This window comes from Eretmochelys imbricata, chromosome 4 (assembly GCF_965152235.1).
Source record: "Eretmochelys imbricata isolate rEreImb1 chromosome 4, rEreImb1.hap1, whole genome shotgun sequence".
NCBI classification, from domain to species: domain Eukaryota; kingdom Metazoa; phylum Chordata; order Testudines; family Cheloniidae; genus Eretmochelys; species Eretmochelys imbricata.
In genome coordinates, this window is record NC_135575.1 from 42098753 (window position 1) to 42114884 (window position 16132).

Below are 16132 nucleotides of genomic sequence, written 5' to 3' on the forward strand. Positions count from 1 at the left end.
CAGAATGGTATGGTGAGGTACAAAGGTTATACCTACATGAGTTTGAGGTGGCTCTGTTATTCACAACTGCAAAGACCTGAATGAGTGAAGTACTTATGCCAAACAAGTACTAATAAAATGAGATAGGTCATTATATCAAATGAGTACCCTGCTTGAGCAATACTTCCCTAGCCCTTCAATAGCCATAACGTATATTTGCATAAGTGGTTTTTCTTTTCTGTCCAGGTTACAGACTAGAATTGGGGCTTACTACAGTGTGTAAGAATTTTCTTGCATGTTGTACAGTAGTAAACCCCGATGTATTAGGAAAGTGAAGGATTAGGCGGAACAGAAGCTGATATGATCCAGATACACACATGAAGCAGATAAACTAAATAAGAAGGTGCCCTTTTTACAGTGTCTTTTTCAGATTACAACCACATTTTTAATAAGACGCAAAACATCAAAGTAATAACTGATTTTTCATTAATTTTATCGTTTGTTTAGGAAGGATACAACATTTGCATGTTATATTTTTAAATACACAATATGGTAACATTACATTTTGAATGAAGAATGTTAGTTTGGGGGAATAGGCTGTGAAAGCTCTCTTTTAATGTGTGCTGAATCCATTCTTAAGGGGCTCATGATGCATGTGACTCACGTTAACTTTCTGATCACAAATATACACATTCATATGCCTGTTTTTCTTGTGAAACGAGCAGAGGTGTATAAAGTTTTACAAGATCCACAACTACATGCAACCCCAAACTTTAGATCACAATTAAACCCCACCCTACAGCTATGGCTAAAATAGAGAGTTTACAGCAGTACAGCTGCTCCTATGCTGCTACTCTGCTATAAGCTCTCCAGTGTAGCCACTCTAAGCCAACAGGAGAGAGCTCTCCCATCAGCTTAATTACCCTAGTCCCTGCAAGCAGAGAAGCTCTTCCGCCAACATAGCACTGTCCACACCAGTGCTTAAGTCAGTTATGCCTCTCAAGGGGGTGGCTAATACACACCCCTGAGCAACATAAGTTTTGTTGACATAAGCTGTAGTGTAGCCATAGCCTATATGACGTAACGATGGCTAGACAAATGAAATGCATCAAGACACTACTTTTTCAAAGGCATTTCTCTAACTGATGGTATCGATCCATAATGGCTTCAGCTAGAAAAGTGAGTGATTCAGCAAGGATCAGATGTGACTGAGGTAAAGAGTCATAGAATAAGAAGTAAAATGGGGAGATCGAAAGGCTTAAGAGAGTTAAAGAGTAACCATAGGTGAATAGAAAAGGAGTACTTGTGGCACCTTAGAGACTAACCAATTTATTTGAGCATGAGCTTTCGTGAGCTACAGCTCACTTCATCGGATGCATACCGTGGAAACTGCAGCAGACTTTATATATACACAGAGAATATGAAACAATACCTCCTCCCACCCCACTGTCCTGCTGGTAATAGCTTATCTAAAGTAATCTTCAGGTTAGGCCATTTCCAGCACAAATCCAGGTTTTCTCACCCTCCACCCCCCCACACAAATTCACTCTCCTGCTGGTGATAGCCCATCCAAAGTGACAACTCTTTACACAATGTGCATGATAATGAAGTTAGGCCATTTCCTGCACAAATCCAGGTTCTCTCACTCCCTCACCCCCCTCCAAAAACCCACCCCCATACACACACAGACTCACTCTCCTGCTGGTAATAGCTCATCCAAACTGACCACTCTGCAAGTTTAAATCCAAGTTAAACCAGAACATCGGGGGGGGGGGGGGGTAGGAAAAAACAAGAGGAAATAGGCTACCTTGCATAATGACTTAGCCACTCCCAGTCTCTATTTAAGCCTAAATTAATAGTATCCAATTTGCAAATGAATTCCAATTCAGCAGTTTCTCGCTGGAGTCTGGATTTGAAGTTTTTTTGTTTTAAGATAGCAACCTTCATGTCTGTGAGTGCGTGACCAGAGAGATTGAAGTGTTCTCCGACTGGTTTATGAATGTTATAATTCTTGACATCTGATTTGTGTCCATTTATTCTTTTACGTAGAGACTGTCCAGTTTGACCAATGTACATGGCAGAGGGGCATTGCTGGCACATGATGGCATATATCACATTGGTGGATGTGCAGGTGAACGAGTCTCTGATAGTGTGGCTGATGTTATTAGGCCCTGTGATGGTGTCCCCTGAATAGATATGTGGGCACAATTGGCAACGGGCTTTGTTGCAAGGATAAGTTCCTGGGTTAGTGGTTCTGTTGTGTGGTATGTGGTTGTTGGTGAGTATTTGCTTCAGGTTGCGGGGCTGTCTGTAGGCAAGGACTGGAGGAGACAGGCCAGTCCTTGCCTACAGACAGCCCCGCAACCTGAAGCAAATACTCACCAACAACCACATACCACACAACAGAACCACTAACCCAGGAACTTATCCTTGCAACAAAGCCCGTTGCCAATTGTGCCCACATATCTATTCAGGGGACACCATCACAGGGCCTAATAACATCAGCCACACTATCAGAGGCTCGTTCACCTGCACATCCACCAATGTGATTTATGCCATCATGTGCCAGCAATGCCCCTCTGCCATGTACATTGGTCAAACTGGACAGTCTCTACGTAAAAGAATAAATGGACACAAATCAGATGTCAAGAATTATAACATTCATAAACCAGTCGGAGAACACTTCAATCTCTCTGGTCACGCACTCACAGACATGAAGGTTGCTATCTTAAAACAAAAAAACTTCAAATCCAGACTCCAGCGAGAAACTGCTGAATTGGAATTCATTTGCAAATTGGATACTATTAATTTAGGCTTAAATAGAGACTGGGAGTGGCTAAGTCATTATGCAAGGTAGCCTATTTCCTCTTGTTTTTTCCTACCCACCCCCCCCCCCCCCCCGATGTTCTGGTTTAACTTGGATTTAAACTTGCAGAGTGGTCAGTTTGGATGAGCTATTACCAGCAGGAGAGTGAGTCTGTGTGTGTATGGGGGTGGGTTTTTGGAGGGGGGTGAGGGAGTGAGAGAACCTGGATTTGTGCAGGAAATGGCCTAACTTCATTATCATGCACATTGTGTAAAGAGTTGTCACTTTGGATGGGCTATCACCAGCAGGAGAGTGAATTTGTGTGGGGGGGTGGAGGGTGAGAAAACCTGGATTTGTGCTGGAAATGGCCTAACCTGAAGATTACTTTAGATAAGCTATTACCAGCAGGACAGTGGGGTGGGAGGAGGTATTGTTTCATATTCTCTGTGTATATATAAAGTCTGCTGCAGTTTCCACGGTATGCATCCGATGAAGTGAGCTGTAGCTCACGAAAGCTCATGCTCAAATAAATTGGTTAGTCTCTAAGGTGCCACAAGTACTCCTTTTCTTTTTGCGAATACAGACTAACACGGCTGTTACTCTGGAACCTGTCATAGGTGAATAGTTTTAACACTGGAAAGAGGTGATGGAGGTACATTTCCAAATGAGTTGAAGCCTACCCTCCACTTTTGTGGTTGTAATTTGTACCTGCAAAAATTGCACAGGCATTTGAATTGTGGTTCAAGTCAGGTAGTTAGGGGCACAAATTCTCTGATTTCTCACCTGCAATTGATTTTGGAACACAAGATTGAACATAAATTGTACAGGTGTCAATTGCACCTACGAAACAGAGGTTGGGCCTTAGTGCTTTTTAAAATTTAACCTCATCCAGCGCAGGAGTCAGTTTTAGCATATTTATTGTTGTTACCATATAAAATGATATGGGTAATGATACTAAATAGGAGCTCCCCAATTCTACAGGTGTCACAAAAAGACTAGAGGTAAAGTAAATAATGAGGAGCTTTACAGCCAGATTCAAAGGGATCAGAATTGTTTCATGATTGAGCCAGCAGATGACAAACACATTTCAATGCATCAAATTGCAAAAAACTACTCTGTGAGCATGGATCAAGTCAGGGGAATATGAGATAAATAACAGAATAATCCAGCATTTTAATCAAGAAAAGGATTTGCAGATTAGCCTACACTACAAATTTATGTTGGTATAACTATCCACACCCCTGAGTGATGTATACTGACCTAACTGCCAGTGGCTTCTCCTGTTGACATAGCTACCACCTCCCATAGAGTTGGAGTACCTACGCTGATGGAAGAAGCTCTCCCATTGGCATAGGTAGAGTCTTCACTAAGCACTACAGTGACGCAGCAGCCCCCTCCCACTCCAAATCATACTATGCTAGGTCTCAAATGTGCAAAATGATCCACTTGATCCACCTTTACTGTGCGGAGTTCCACTAAAGTACACAAACTCTGTACCTGTGTAAAGGTCCACTCAGGGAGCTTCAATTTGCAGGATTGGAAATTTAGGGCCTTTCCATTGACTTCAATGGGTTTTGGATTGGGCATTTACTTTGTGAGGCACTTGCAAGATGCCATTGGGATACTCCATGCAGTTACAATACCACTGGAAATATATTATTGTCTTTGGACATGTAGAGAAGGGCAATGCTGAACAGTCTAATTCATGATTCAAGAGTAAGGATTTGGGTTTATCCTTGCTGATAAAAAGATGGCCTTGACGTGACAGAATAAAAGTTTCCAGGGACTGGCAAAGTCAAGAGAAACTTTTTTTTTTAAACATTCGTTGTTCTAAAACTAAGAAACATGACCGAGAAAATGGATTAAATGGGAAACTAAGGTACAGCTGTTTTATGCATAGGTAAACAACCTTAAGGAATAATTTACCAGCAAAGGTGACTGAAGCAGAGTACAAATGAGTCCATGAGACACTTATATTTGTTTCTAGTAAAGGAGAGGATAGTAGGGTATGATAAAAATGCACGAAGGTAGAGGAAGTAAGGGCACATTTTGAAAAGGCCAGAAGTCCTTTATATGTATATTGAGCTAGAAGGTCCTTTCTTGTCCCTAAAATTTTCTGTGCTTTGTTCTCATTTACGAATGGCACCTTTACACTGCTCCGGTAAACATTTCCATTGCCAGAATGCGTAAAGGAGCCTTAGTATAAATGAGAACTAGGTCCTCAGTTTTTCAAATTATGCAATATATTTTGTGTGATATTCTCCTCCTACTAGAGTAAGCAAAATCAAGTGGAAGGGGAGTACTTGGATGAAAAACTCCATAGAGTAAAAGTCCTCAAAGGTAAATGCAATGTACTCCTATTTATCCAGAACAAATGTCAAGAAAAGTCAGGGTTCATGGCCTCCCATGGCTATATAAGGCTGAGGATATGCAGGTATCAGCTGTAACTATGATGTTGTTTGTACAGAGGTGGAGTTGGAGATGGCAGCATCTATGTGTTGGAAAGAAAGCTAGCCTTAAATCCATGTGGTCTTCCTCCCTGTTTCAACAAGATCTTTAACCAATTTATTCTTCTAGTTGCTGCATAAAGAGCGTCCTTGATAGCTGGTTCCAGGAAATGAGAATGTGCCTCCCATATTACAGTCTTAGGTTACCAAGTATCTGCCTTTAGAAAGAAATGTTAGACTGAAGAAGTTCTCATGTTTATCCTGTACTGTGATGTAAAGTTCCCTAATTACATATACACTTCTCAGTGGTCCTGATTGTGTCAATCTGTCTGATTGTTCTTCTTCTTCATAATCCAAATATCTCACTCTTTTGGAAATAAATCCAGATTATGTTAGCCCCAAATAATGTGTGCTTTAATTTATTTAAAAGGAATTTATTTTGAGCAAATCTCAGAGGCAGAAATTACCTGGTTAATCTGAAGATAGAAGAAAACATGAAGGATTGAACTCCTGGCCCCACTAAAGGCAAGTGGAATTTTGCCATGGACTTCAGTGGAGCCAGGATTTCACTCTACATGTAGTTTATTTCTATCAGATCACAAAGTATGTCAAACAATATTTGTAAGTGAAGTTTATGCCACTATTTAATCCAATATGTGCCCAAGAGCAGAATTAATGTTGTGAGAATAAAGGAATAGGGCTAACCATATAGGAAGTTGGACTGAGTGCATTGGTAAAGATGGAAACTGTCCTGATTCTTCCTCCAAAATTCAGGTAGATTGATTGAAACTACAATAAAAAACAGAATTATTCAACAAAAAGAGGAATATGTTATGACAAGGACAAATTCACCAAACAGAGGTGAGGAAGAAATTCTCTTAATAGGCAGGTTATTCCATAACTGTCCACTTTTGTGTTTTTTGCATCTTCCTCCGAAGCAGCCAGTACTAGCCACTGTCAGAGACAGAACTATGGATTAGATGGACAATGGGTCTGAACCAGTATGGAAATTTCTTGGTACCTAAGAACTTTTTTCCAGCTCTGCTCTTGTACGGCCTAAAACCTAATGACCAGCTGCTGCCGTTCCTGACACATCATAGTAACCTGCACAAAGTGTTCTGAGACATACCTAGGACATGAAGATAACAAACTATCCTTGAAAAGGGATAATAAAAGATGTATATGGAAAATGAAATACTATATAAGTTAAGGCAGAGCTACTCAAATTGTGGTCCATAGATCACAAGCAGTCCTGTGAAGCACTTATTGGTGGTTCCCAGAAAGTTGGCTGGTCACATGGTGCTGGCTCCTCCTCATTATTTCCAGAGGCTACATTTTGTTGAAAGGCATTATACATTAAATTATTTCCTAATATTACTTTCCATATCTGTAGTTGTTGTAGTTGCCACAGAGATATTATATTGTGAGGGAGACAGAAGGTGCTCCAGAAGATAATTTCTGTATTAAAATGTATGCAACACTGATAAAGTTTGAGAAACATGGTGTTAAAATGTTATGGGTCAGTCAATTAAATGCTGTTAACATCAGAGACGCTGTTATACCAAACTCACATAAGAAATACACATCAGAAGTCCAATTTTCAATTGGGGACTCCTCCATGAGACAGCCACATCCCACATTTGGATGAGGGTACTTAGGAATGTACATTATAAACATATACAGCTAAGTGCTACTATGAGCATCCAAATGTGAAATTTGGACATCGTATTTAGGACCCTTCTACATTCTGGATGGGATTCTGACCCACATAAATAGTCAGCAGCAAAACTCCCAGGGTAGGATCCACAAAGGGATGTAGGCATTGCAACCCTGAGCATTGCAGCACCTACCTTTTAGGCATCTAGAAAAATCACAGAAACAATACTGCAATCCACAAAGCCTGAGTAAGGTGCTTAGACTCCTATACCATGAATGGGGAGAGATAGGCACATTAGAATGCAATCCACAAAGCCAGCATACTAGGCAGGGGCTGCCAAAACTAGCCAATGGAAGATGCTGACCAGAGGGATGTGTGCTAAGTCTGGGCTGCAGGGAGGTGCCTATTTCTGTTTTTGATCCATGAACCAGGGGATGACACGCATTCCAGTCGTTTGTGGGGCTGAAACAAAACAGCCAGGGAAAAAGGAGGGTGAACTTTAGCCTAGTTGGTAGGGTACTAACCCAGGATGTGGGCAACCCTCTGTTCAAGTCCCACCTTCTCCTGTGGGGAGAAAGTACTTGAACAGGGAGCAACCACCTCTCAGATGAGTGCCCTAACCACGAGGCTATAGAGTCATTCTAACACTTTCTTTGGCCAAATTGATATTTAATTGTTTAATTAAAGTGGAACAACTTTAATAGGAGAGATTGAGGGAGACCCACATCAGACTATTCCATTGCCTAATGGCTACAGCACTCACCTGTGAGGTGAAGATCCCTCATCAAATCACTTCTCATCAGGTGGAGGGGAGGATAACTTGAATTGGAAGGTTTCCACATTCTGAGTGAGTAATCTGTGCTCTAGGTCAAATGTGATAAAGGAGGTTCTCCTTCCCTCCCCACTCCTGTCTATTTTGTATGACCTTACCAGCGGGGTAAAATGTGGTCTCTCTGAGCACACCAACTTGACTGGGCCCTTGCATGCTACTGGCTGAATGCCTATCTTCCCTGGTTTGTGAATTGCTCTGGGGTTTAGGCAGGAGATACGTGTCCAGACATCTAGAGTGAGGCACCAGTGTGCATTCTCAGAGGCATTCACATAAGTGCCTAGGGAACTTTTACTGCAAAAACTTGGGCACCAAATGAGTTAAGACACCTACAGGATTAGGTGGCATCTGAGCAGTTTTGTGGACTGCAGTGTTGCCTAAAAATGGGACTTAGGCACCTAAGTATCTTTGTGAATAGCACCCCCATTGACTAAAATGGGATAGGATTTCACTCTCAATGTCCATACCTAATGACTATATACTACAGAAATCAAGTTAGAAATCAGCTCATATGAGTCACAGGCATTATTTACTGAAATGAAAGTTACACTTACTACACAAAGTTTACAGAAAATGGATAACAGGAGAAAGGCTGTTCTTATGTTACTAAAGGATAAGGTTTGGAGTCAGGAAACCCAGGCTCTGTCACAGGCTGATTTTGGGCAAGACATTTAATCTGTTTGTGCCTCAATTCCCCCATTAGTAATATTGGGATAATAATATTTCCCTAACTCATAAGGATATTGTGAGACTAAATTCAATAATATTTGTGAAAGGCTCTGAGATCCCTAAATCACGGTAAGTGTATAAGTAGCAGAGAATGAAGTGAGCCAGTTATTCTTGCAAAAACAAGTAGAGATCAAAATGTTCAATAAGGGTTGCAAAAAGAACATTCTGAACTCTGCCAAGTTGGGAGATGATTGTACCAGCAGACTTATTAATGCAGGAATTTTTTCACACTGCTGTCTCTGAAAGACAGAATTTAATGCATTTTCTAAAAGTTACTTGTTTTTATTTAGCCTCCAACAGTCAATATTTTAAACATTCTTTTTTCTTATGAAAATAGATACAAATAAACAATAACCAAAGTAGCTACAAATCTTTCCCCCCTTTCTATGGGTGTAGAGGCCCTCTTGCAACAGAATTAGTGCATTTCCTTTGAGGTGGGAGGGGGAAAAGGAATGAGCAGGTTTTAAGGGGGTTGTGAAGGGAGTGAGAAATCCCTACATGGCACAGAGACCAGGTCCTAGAGATCTCCCTGTGTGCTACCACACCACATCTGTTTATATTCATCCCTTCCAAATCCCATAGTGGAGATTCCAGTGGCTGTGGAGTAGCTGGGGAGGCTCTTGTCCATTTCCCACTGCCAATTTCACCAATACAGTTCAAGTACCATCACACTCAAGATTACTGGTAAACCACTATGAAAGATAGTTTCAAATGAGCAGAAATAATGTGTAAGCCATAAACAATGTTTGAAGTATGTCAGGGTCTTCCGAAGTTGGGCCACTGTAAGCCATGAAGGATCACAGGTGTTATCTCATTACGGGAGGTCAGACTAAATAAAAGTGTTTTTCCCCTTCAGTAACTCTAACAGCTAAATTTCAGCACTGAGTCATTCCTTGAGTTCTTAATCAGAACACTTTAGATATTTTCAGGGAAACATAAAAACAAGAATATTTAGTTCAAATAGGCAGAAGGTGAGCAAGCTGACCACTTACAGCAGGTGTTCATTTCTGAACTAAACTGGAACGTGCTTATTCTGTGCTAAAGCTCCGCAATGTTTGAAATATATTTGACTGACTGGGGGATGGCTGGGGAGAAAGCAATGCTGAAGCCAGAATGTGAGGGAAAACACAAAGAGTCTAAGGAAAAAAATCACAGGCTCATCATGTTTCATGGTACTTCAGTCTATAGTTCTGCCAGATAGTCTTTTGTGAACAATAACAATGGTGAGGGCAGAAACAGCATGGGAAGGAAGGTGGAAAGCAGCAGGATAGAAAAAGGAGCATAGTTTTGGTTTGAGAATGAAAACATAAGCAGGAGGAAATTGCCCTAAGCCAGATACCAGTGTGTTTCTCTGATAGGAGGGAACACAAATCATCCAGAACTTGCTGTAAGTTTGGCAACCTTTGTGTACTACAAGGCAACAGCACTCATATCCTCTTCTTACAGCACAGTATACAGTATCTATCAACCCTTCCTAGATCTGACATCAGTTTGAGATTAGGTCTGTGAGTGTATATTTGGTGTCCATGAGTGGGTGCATGCATTTCACCACAGGTTATTGAAACAAAACAGAACAGTGAAATTTTCCTGCAGAAAACCCTATGGCCAAGATTTTCAAGAATGGGTCCTTAGGGTTTGATTGTCAACTCTACATTTCAGTTTCTAAACAAGGGGCTGATGAGCACTCAGCAGTCAACGGGTACAGCTGGTTGCTCAGAACTTATGAAAATCAAGTCATTTATTTAGGGGCCCAAATATGGATTTAGGACTCCAACTTTAGGGATCCATCTTTGAAAATAGGAAATAAATAAACTTTAGATGACTTCAGGGAAACTGCTCCTGGCACTACACTTAGCATTTTCAGAGAAGTTATAGCACTGTTGATAAATAAACTGGAGAAACATTAACAATGTTTAGTGTAGATGAAACAAATAAAGGAAAAGCAAAGTTTACCTTGTGTTTGCTGTCATGTCTAGAGTGAAGTGAGGAAGAAGAAAAAAGGGGTCAGTGTTTATGCTCTGTGAAAGCTCCCCTAATGAGATAACGCCTGTGATCCTTCATGGCTTACAGTGGCCCAGCTTCGGAAGACCCTGACATACTTCAAACATTGTTTATGGCTAACACATTGTGTCTACGCATTTGAAACTATCTTTCATAGTGGTTTACCAGCAATTTTGAGTGTGATGGTACATTAACTGTACTGGGGAAATCTGCAATGGGAAAGGGAAAAGAATCTCCCCAGCTACTCCACAGCCACTGTAATCTCCACTATGCAATTTGGAATATACACAGTAGATGTGTGTGGCAGCACACAGGAAGATCACTGGGACCTGGTCTCTGTGCCATGTAGGTATTTCTCCCGCACTGCACAGCCCCCTTAAATCCTGCTCTTTCCTTTACCCCCTCCCACCTCAGAGGAAATGCATTAATTCTGTTGCAAGAGGGCTTCTACACAATAGAAAAGGGGGAAAGATTTGTAGCTACTTTGGTTATTGTTTATTTGTACCTATTTTCATAAGAAAAAAGGATGTTTAAAAAATTGCCTGTTGGAGGTTAAATAAAAACAAGTAGTAATTGAAAGGCATGCTTGGCTTATTGAATTTTAGAAGATCTAGCCCAGTTCCTGTTAAAACCTGGCCAATATGTCTTCATCATGGGAAAATGTTTTGTATGTCCACTGTGTAAGTTGCATAAAGTTGGAGTGAATATAAAGGCACAGAAACACCCATTTGAATAGTTGAACAAAAAACTTTTTTGCAATAAAAGATATCGGCACTGTTGAAATAGACATAGACATAACAATGACTCCTGGTATCTCCCTAACTTTCCAGGGCAGGGGTCTCTTTTTGGTACACATCTTTTCCAAACTTGAATGGCCCTTGATTAAATAGGTCTTCTCTGAACATCCAATACACCCAATATATGGGAAAAGACCCTCCGACATGTTAAGGGTCTCCCCACACTTGTATTGGGCCCTGTGTCTTACTTCTTTCCCCCCCCCCCCCCGCCCCCCGCTGTTAATTTCTAAGATCCCATCTACTCTCGTAATTCCCAAGAAAACATGGTGCGGATGTCCTGCCAGACTGGGGCCATAATTAATTGTTCCCCATAGTCATCCAGTTTGGAACTATACCTCCTATTTTAACTTTCCCTTTGAACAAAACAATCACTTTACGACTGTTTTAAACATTCTGCTAGGATGTGAATATCCCTATATTCTACAGAAATGAACATCAATTCTAATAACATGATCACATTCTTCCACAGCCCTTGATTATGTATGCTAAAGGTCATGTCTTGACAATGACTACAGCAGAAAATCTTTTAATCCCTATAGTACTGTTATGAGTTCGTACCACTTATTCTAGTTTTAAAAAAACCTCTCTTTTAAGTTCCTTTCAGGGTTCCTATGCCACTTCTGTCATTCTCAGTCTGAATAGTGTGACAGTTGTATTAAAATTCTCCAGACTGAAAAATGGCAGGAAATCTTAAAATATACCATAATTAATACGCAACAGACTAGATTTCCTCTGTGAAGAAAGACTAGAAGAAATGGGTATAAGCCAATATGGCTTCATGAGGGACAGCTCAAAGATCAGAAGTTAAAAACAAATTTGTACTGGAAAAAGTAAGAAGCAACAGAATAAGAATACACAGAGAAAAGGGAAAAGATAAGCAAAAACTCAGAATAACCTCCCTAATCCTGCTTTAGGATCCACAAATCTTTGTGGCATCCTAGTGAAGTAATGCAGAATTGAGCACTAAATTGATGCTAGCCAAAGGGGTAGCTGGAATAAGAAGGGTTTTTACAAATATATCAAAGGAAAAAAGAAGTGCTAAAGCAATATTAGATACATTAATAAGTAATGACAGAGGTATAATTAACAATGAGTTTTAAAAAAGGTGAGATGTTGAACTCTGTTTTAAAATCTGTCTTCAACAAGAAAAATAAAGAAAATAAGCTTGGATAAATAGGAAGTAAAAGCAGCTATCAGGAAACAGCTGGTAAAGGAATACACAGATATAAGTAATCTTGCCAATATGATATGCATATTAAGATATTAAGGGAATTAGCTGTTGAATTTTCCAATTATTTTGAAAAAAGTCATAGAAAGCTGGGAAAACACTGGAAGACTAAAGAAAAGCAAATGTAGCACTAATCATAAAAAGAAAGAATAATGAAGCTGGTAGTTACTGGGTGTAATTCTAATTTCTATCTAAAGGTGCTCTAATTACAGTATCTAATTCTATCTATCTAGTAAAAATGTTGTGGATTTTTTTTTTACTGTTTTTAAACACGTCCAAATTTTGAAATTATGATGAAGTCAAAAAACCTGAAAAATGTTGGTGAAAGTTTTCATCAAAAAATTATTTGGTTCAAAAATGGATTTAAAAAATTGTAAAAAACCTTAAAATTTGGAAAACTTCCAGCAACTCTACTTCTGTCGCTAGTAAAATAACAGAACAAATATTAAGATCAAATAATCACTGCCAAGGAAAGGGAACCATGAGCAACAGGTAGAGTGGGTTTATAAATAATGAATTTTGCAAACAAGCTCAATGATTTTATTTTTTATAAAATAAACAAAATGGATAAATAAGACATAGTAGATGCAATATTTATGGATTATAGTGAAGTATTTGAGACAGTACCTCATTAACACTGCTCATAAAATTAATTCAGATTAGTGTGGAAGAGAACAATGTTATACAGAATGAAAGTTTATAATGGAAAAATGAATAATGTACCAACTTAGTGTCTAATAGTGTACTCTAAGGGATTGATGTTGGGTGTGGTAATATTTAAAATATTCATTAATGATCTAGAAGATGGAGTAAAAGGTATGCTAATTAAATATGCATATGATACTTAAACTAAGAGATGTTCCAAATACTAGCAAGGACAGAAAAATATAGCAACTAGAAATATGAACAGATAACAAAATTATCTGTGGGGAAATAATCCAAACCACAGATATCCAATGGAAGGGAACAAAACGGGAAAGCAGTAATGCTAAGAGAGAGCTAGGAATCCTATTGGACGGCAAATTAGAAAGGAGCTAACTCTGCAATATGGAGGCAATCAAGTCCAGCGCTATTTTGTCCCATGTATTTTGAACAATCCATTATGGATCAGAGTAAAAGCTGTTCATTTGACTGCACGTGGGATATAGTGATTATTTCTGGGTATCCCACATGTATAGGATAGTTAGTGACTAAACGTTTGAACTAAATTCCATTGCAGTCAATGGAAAGATCCCCCTTCATTTCAATGGGATTTTATATCAACCCCTAATTGAGAAGAATACATGCTTTCAAAGAGGTTTCAGAGTGGCAGCCATGTTAGTCTGTATTCGCAAAAAGAAAAGGAGTACTTGTGGCACCTTAGAGACTAACCAATTTATTTGAGCATAAGCTTTCATGAGCTACAGCATCCGATGAAGTGAGCTGTAGCTCACGAAAGCTTATGCTCAAATAAATTGGTTAGTCTCTAAGGTGCCACAAGTACTCCTTTTCTTTTAAAGAGAAGATCAAGTATGCAGATACCTTGAAACAATAGCCGAGAGGTGTAAAGTGCTTCCAATCATCTGAGGGTATGTCTACACTACGAAATCAGGTCGAATTTATAGAAGTTGGTTTTTTAGAAATTGGTTTTATATATTCGAGTGTGTGTGTCCCCACAGAAAATGCTCTAAGTGCATTAGGTGCATTAACTCGGCGGAGTGCTTCCACAGTACCGAGGCTAGCGTCGACTTCTGGAGTGTTGCACTGTGGGTGGCTATCCCACAGTTCCCGCAGTCTCCGCTGCCCATTGGAATTCTGGGTTGAGATCCCAATGCCTGATGGGGCTAAAACATTGTCGCGGGTGGTTCTGGGTACATATCGTCAGGCCCCCGTTCCCTCCCTCCCTCCGTGAAAGCAAGGGCAGACAATCGTTTCGTGCCTTTTTTCCTGAGTTACCTGTGCAGACGCCATACCACAGCAAGCATGGAGCCCGCTCAGGTAACCGTCACCCTATGTCTCCTGGGTGCTGGCAGACGTGGTACTGCATTACTACACAGTAGCAGCAACCCATTGCCTTGTGGCAGCAGACGGTACAGTACGACTGGTAGCCGTCCTCGTCATGTCCGAGGTGCTCCTGGCCACGTTGGCTAAGAGCGCCTGGGCAGACATGGGTGCAGGGACTAAATTTGGAGTGACTCGACCAGGTCATTCTTTTTAGTCCTGCAGTCAGTCCTATTGAACCGTCTTATGGTGAGCAGGCAGGCAATACGGATTGCTAGCAGTCCTATTGCATCATCTTCTGCCGGGCAGCCACAAGATGTGGATGGCATGCAGTCCTTCTGCACCGTCTGCTGCCAGCCAAAGATGTAAAAGATAGATGGAGTGGATCAAAACAAGAAATAGACCAGATTTGTTTTGTACTCATTTGCTTTCCCCCCCCTCCCCCGTCTAGGGGACTCATTCCTCTAGGTCACACTGCAGTCACTCACAGAGAAGGTGCAGCAAGGTAAATCTAGCCATGTATCAATCAGAGGCCAGACTAACCTCATTGTTCCAATAAGAACAATAACTTAGGTGCACCATTTCTTACTGGAACCCTCCGTGAAGTCCTGCCTGAAATACTCCTTGATGTAAAGCCACCCCCTTTGTTGATTTTAGCTCCCTGAAGCCAACCCTGTAAGCCATGTCGTCAGTCGCCCCTCCCTCCATCAGAGCAACGGCAGACAATCGTTCCGCGCCTTTTTTCTGTGCGGACGCTATACCAAGGCAAGCATGGAGGCCGCTCAGCTCACTTTGGCAATTAGGAGCACATTAAACACCACACGCATTATCCAGCAGTATATGCAGCACCAGAACCTGGCAAAGCGATACCGGGCGAGGAGGCGACGTCAGCGCGGACACGTGAGTGATCAGGACACGGACACAGATTTCTCTGAAAGCATGGGCCCTGCCAATGCGTGCATCATGGTGCTAATGGGGCAGGTTCATGCTGTGGAATGCCGATTCTGGGCTCGGGAAACAAGCACAGACTGGTGGGACCGCATAGTGTTGTAGGTCTGGGACGATTCCCACTGGCTGCGAAACTTTCGCATGCGTACGGGCACTTTCATGGAACTTTGTGACTTGCTTTCCCCTGCCCTGAAGCGCATGAATACCAAGATGAGAGCAGCCCTCACAGTTGAGAAGCGAGTGACGATAGCCCTGTGGAAGCTTGCAACGGCAGACAGCTACTGGTCAGTTGGGAATCAATTTGGAGTGGGCAAATCAACTGTTGGAGCTGCTGTGATGCAAGCAGCCCATGCAATCAAAGATCTGCTGATATCAAGGGTAGTGACCCTGGGATATGTGCAGGTCATAGTGGATGGCTTTGCTGCAATGGGATTCCCTAACTGTGGTGGGGCCATAGACGGAACCCATATCCCTATCTTGGCACCGGAACACCAAGCTGCCGAGTACATAAACTGCAAGGGGTACTTTTCAATAGTGCTGCAAACTCTGGTGGATCACAAGGGACGTTTCACCAACATCAACGTGGGATGGCCGGGAAAGGTACATGACGCTCGCATCGTCAGGAACTCTGGTCTGTTTCAAAAGCTGCAGGAAGGGACTTTATTCCCAGACCAGAAAATAACTGCTGGGGACATTGAAATGCCTATATGTATCCTTGGGGACCCAGCCTA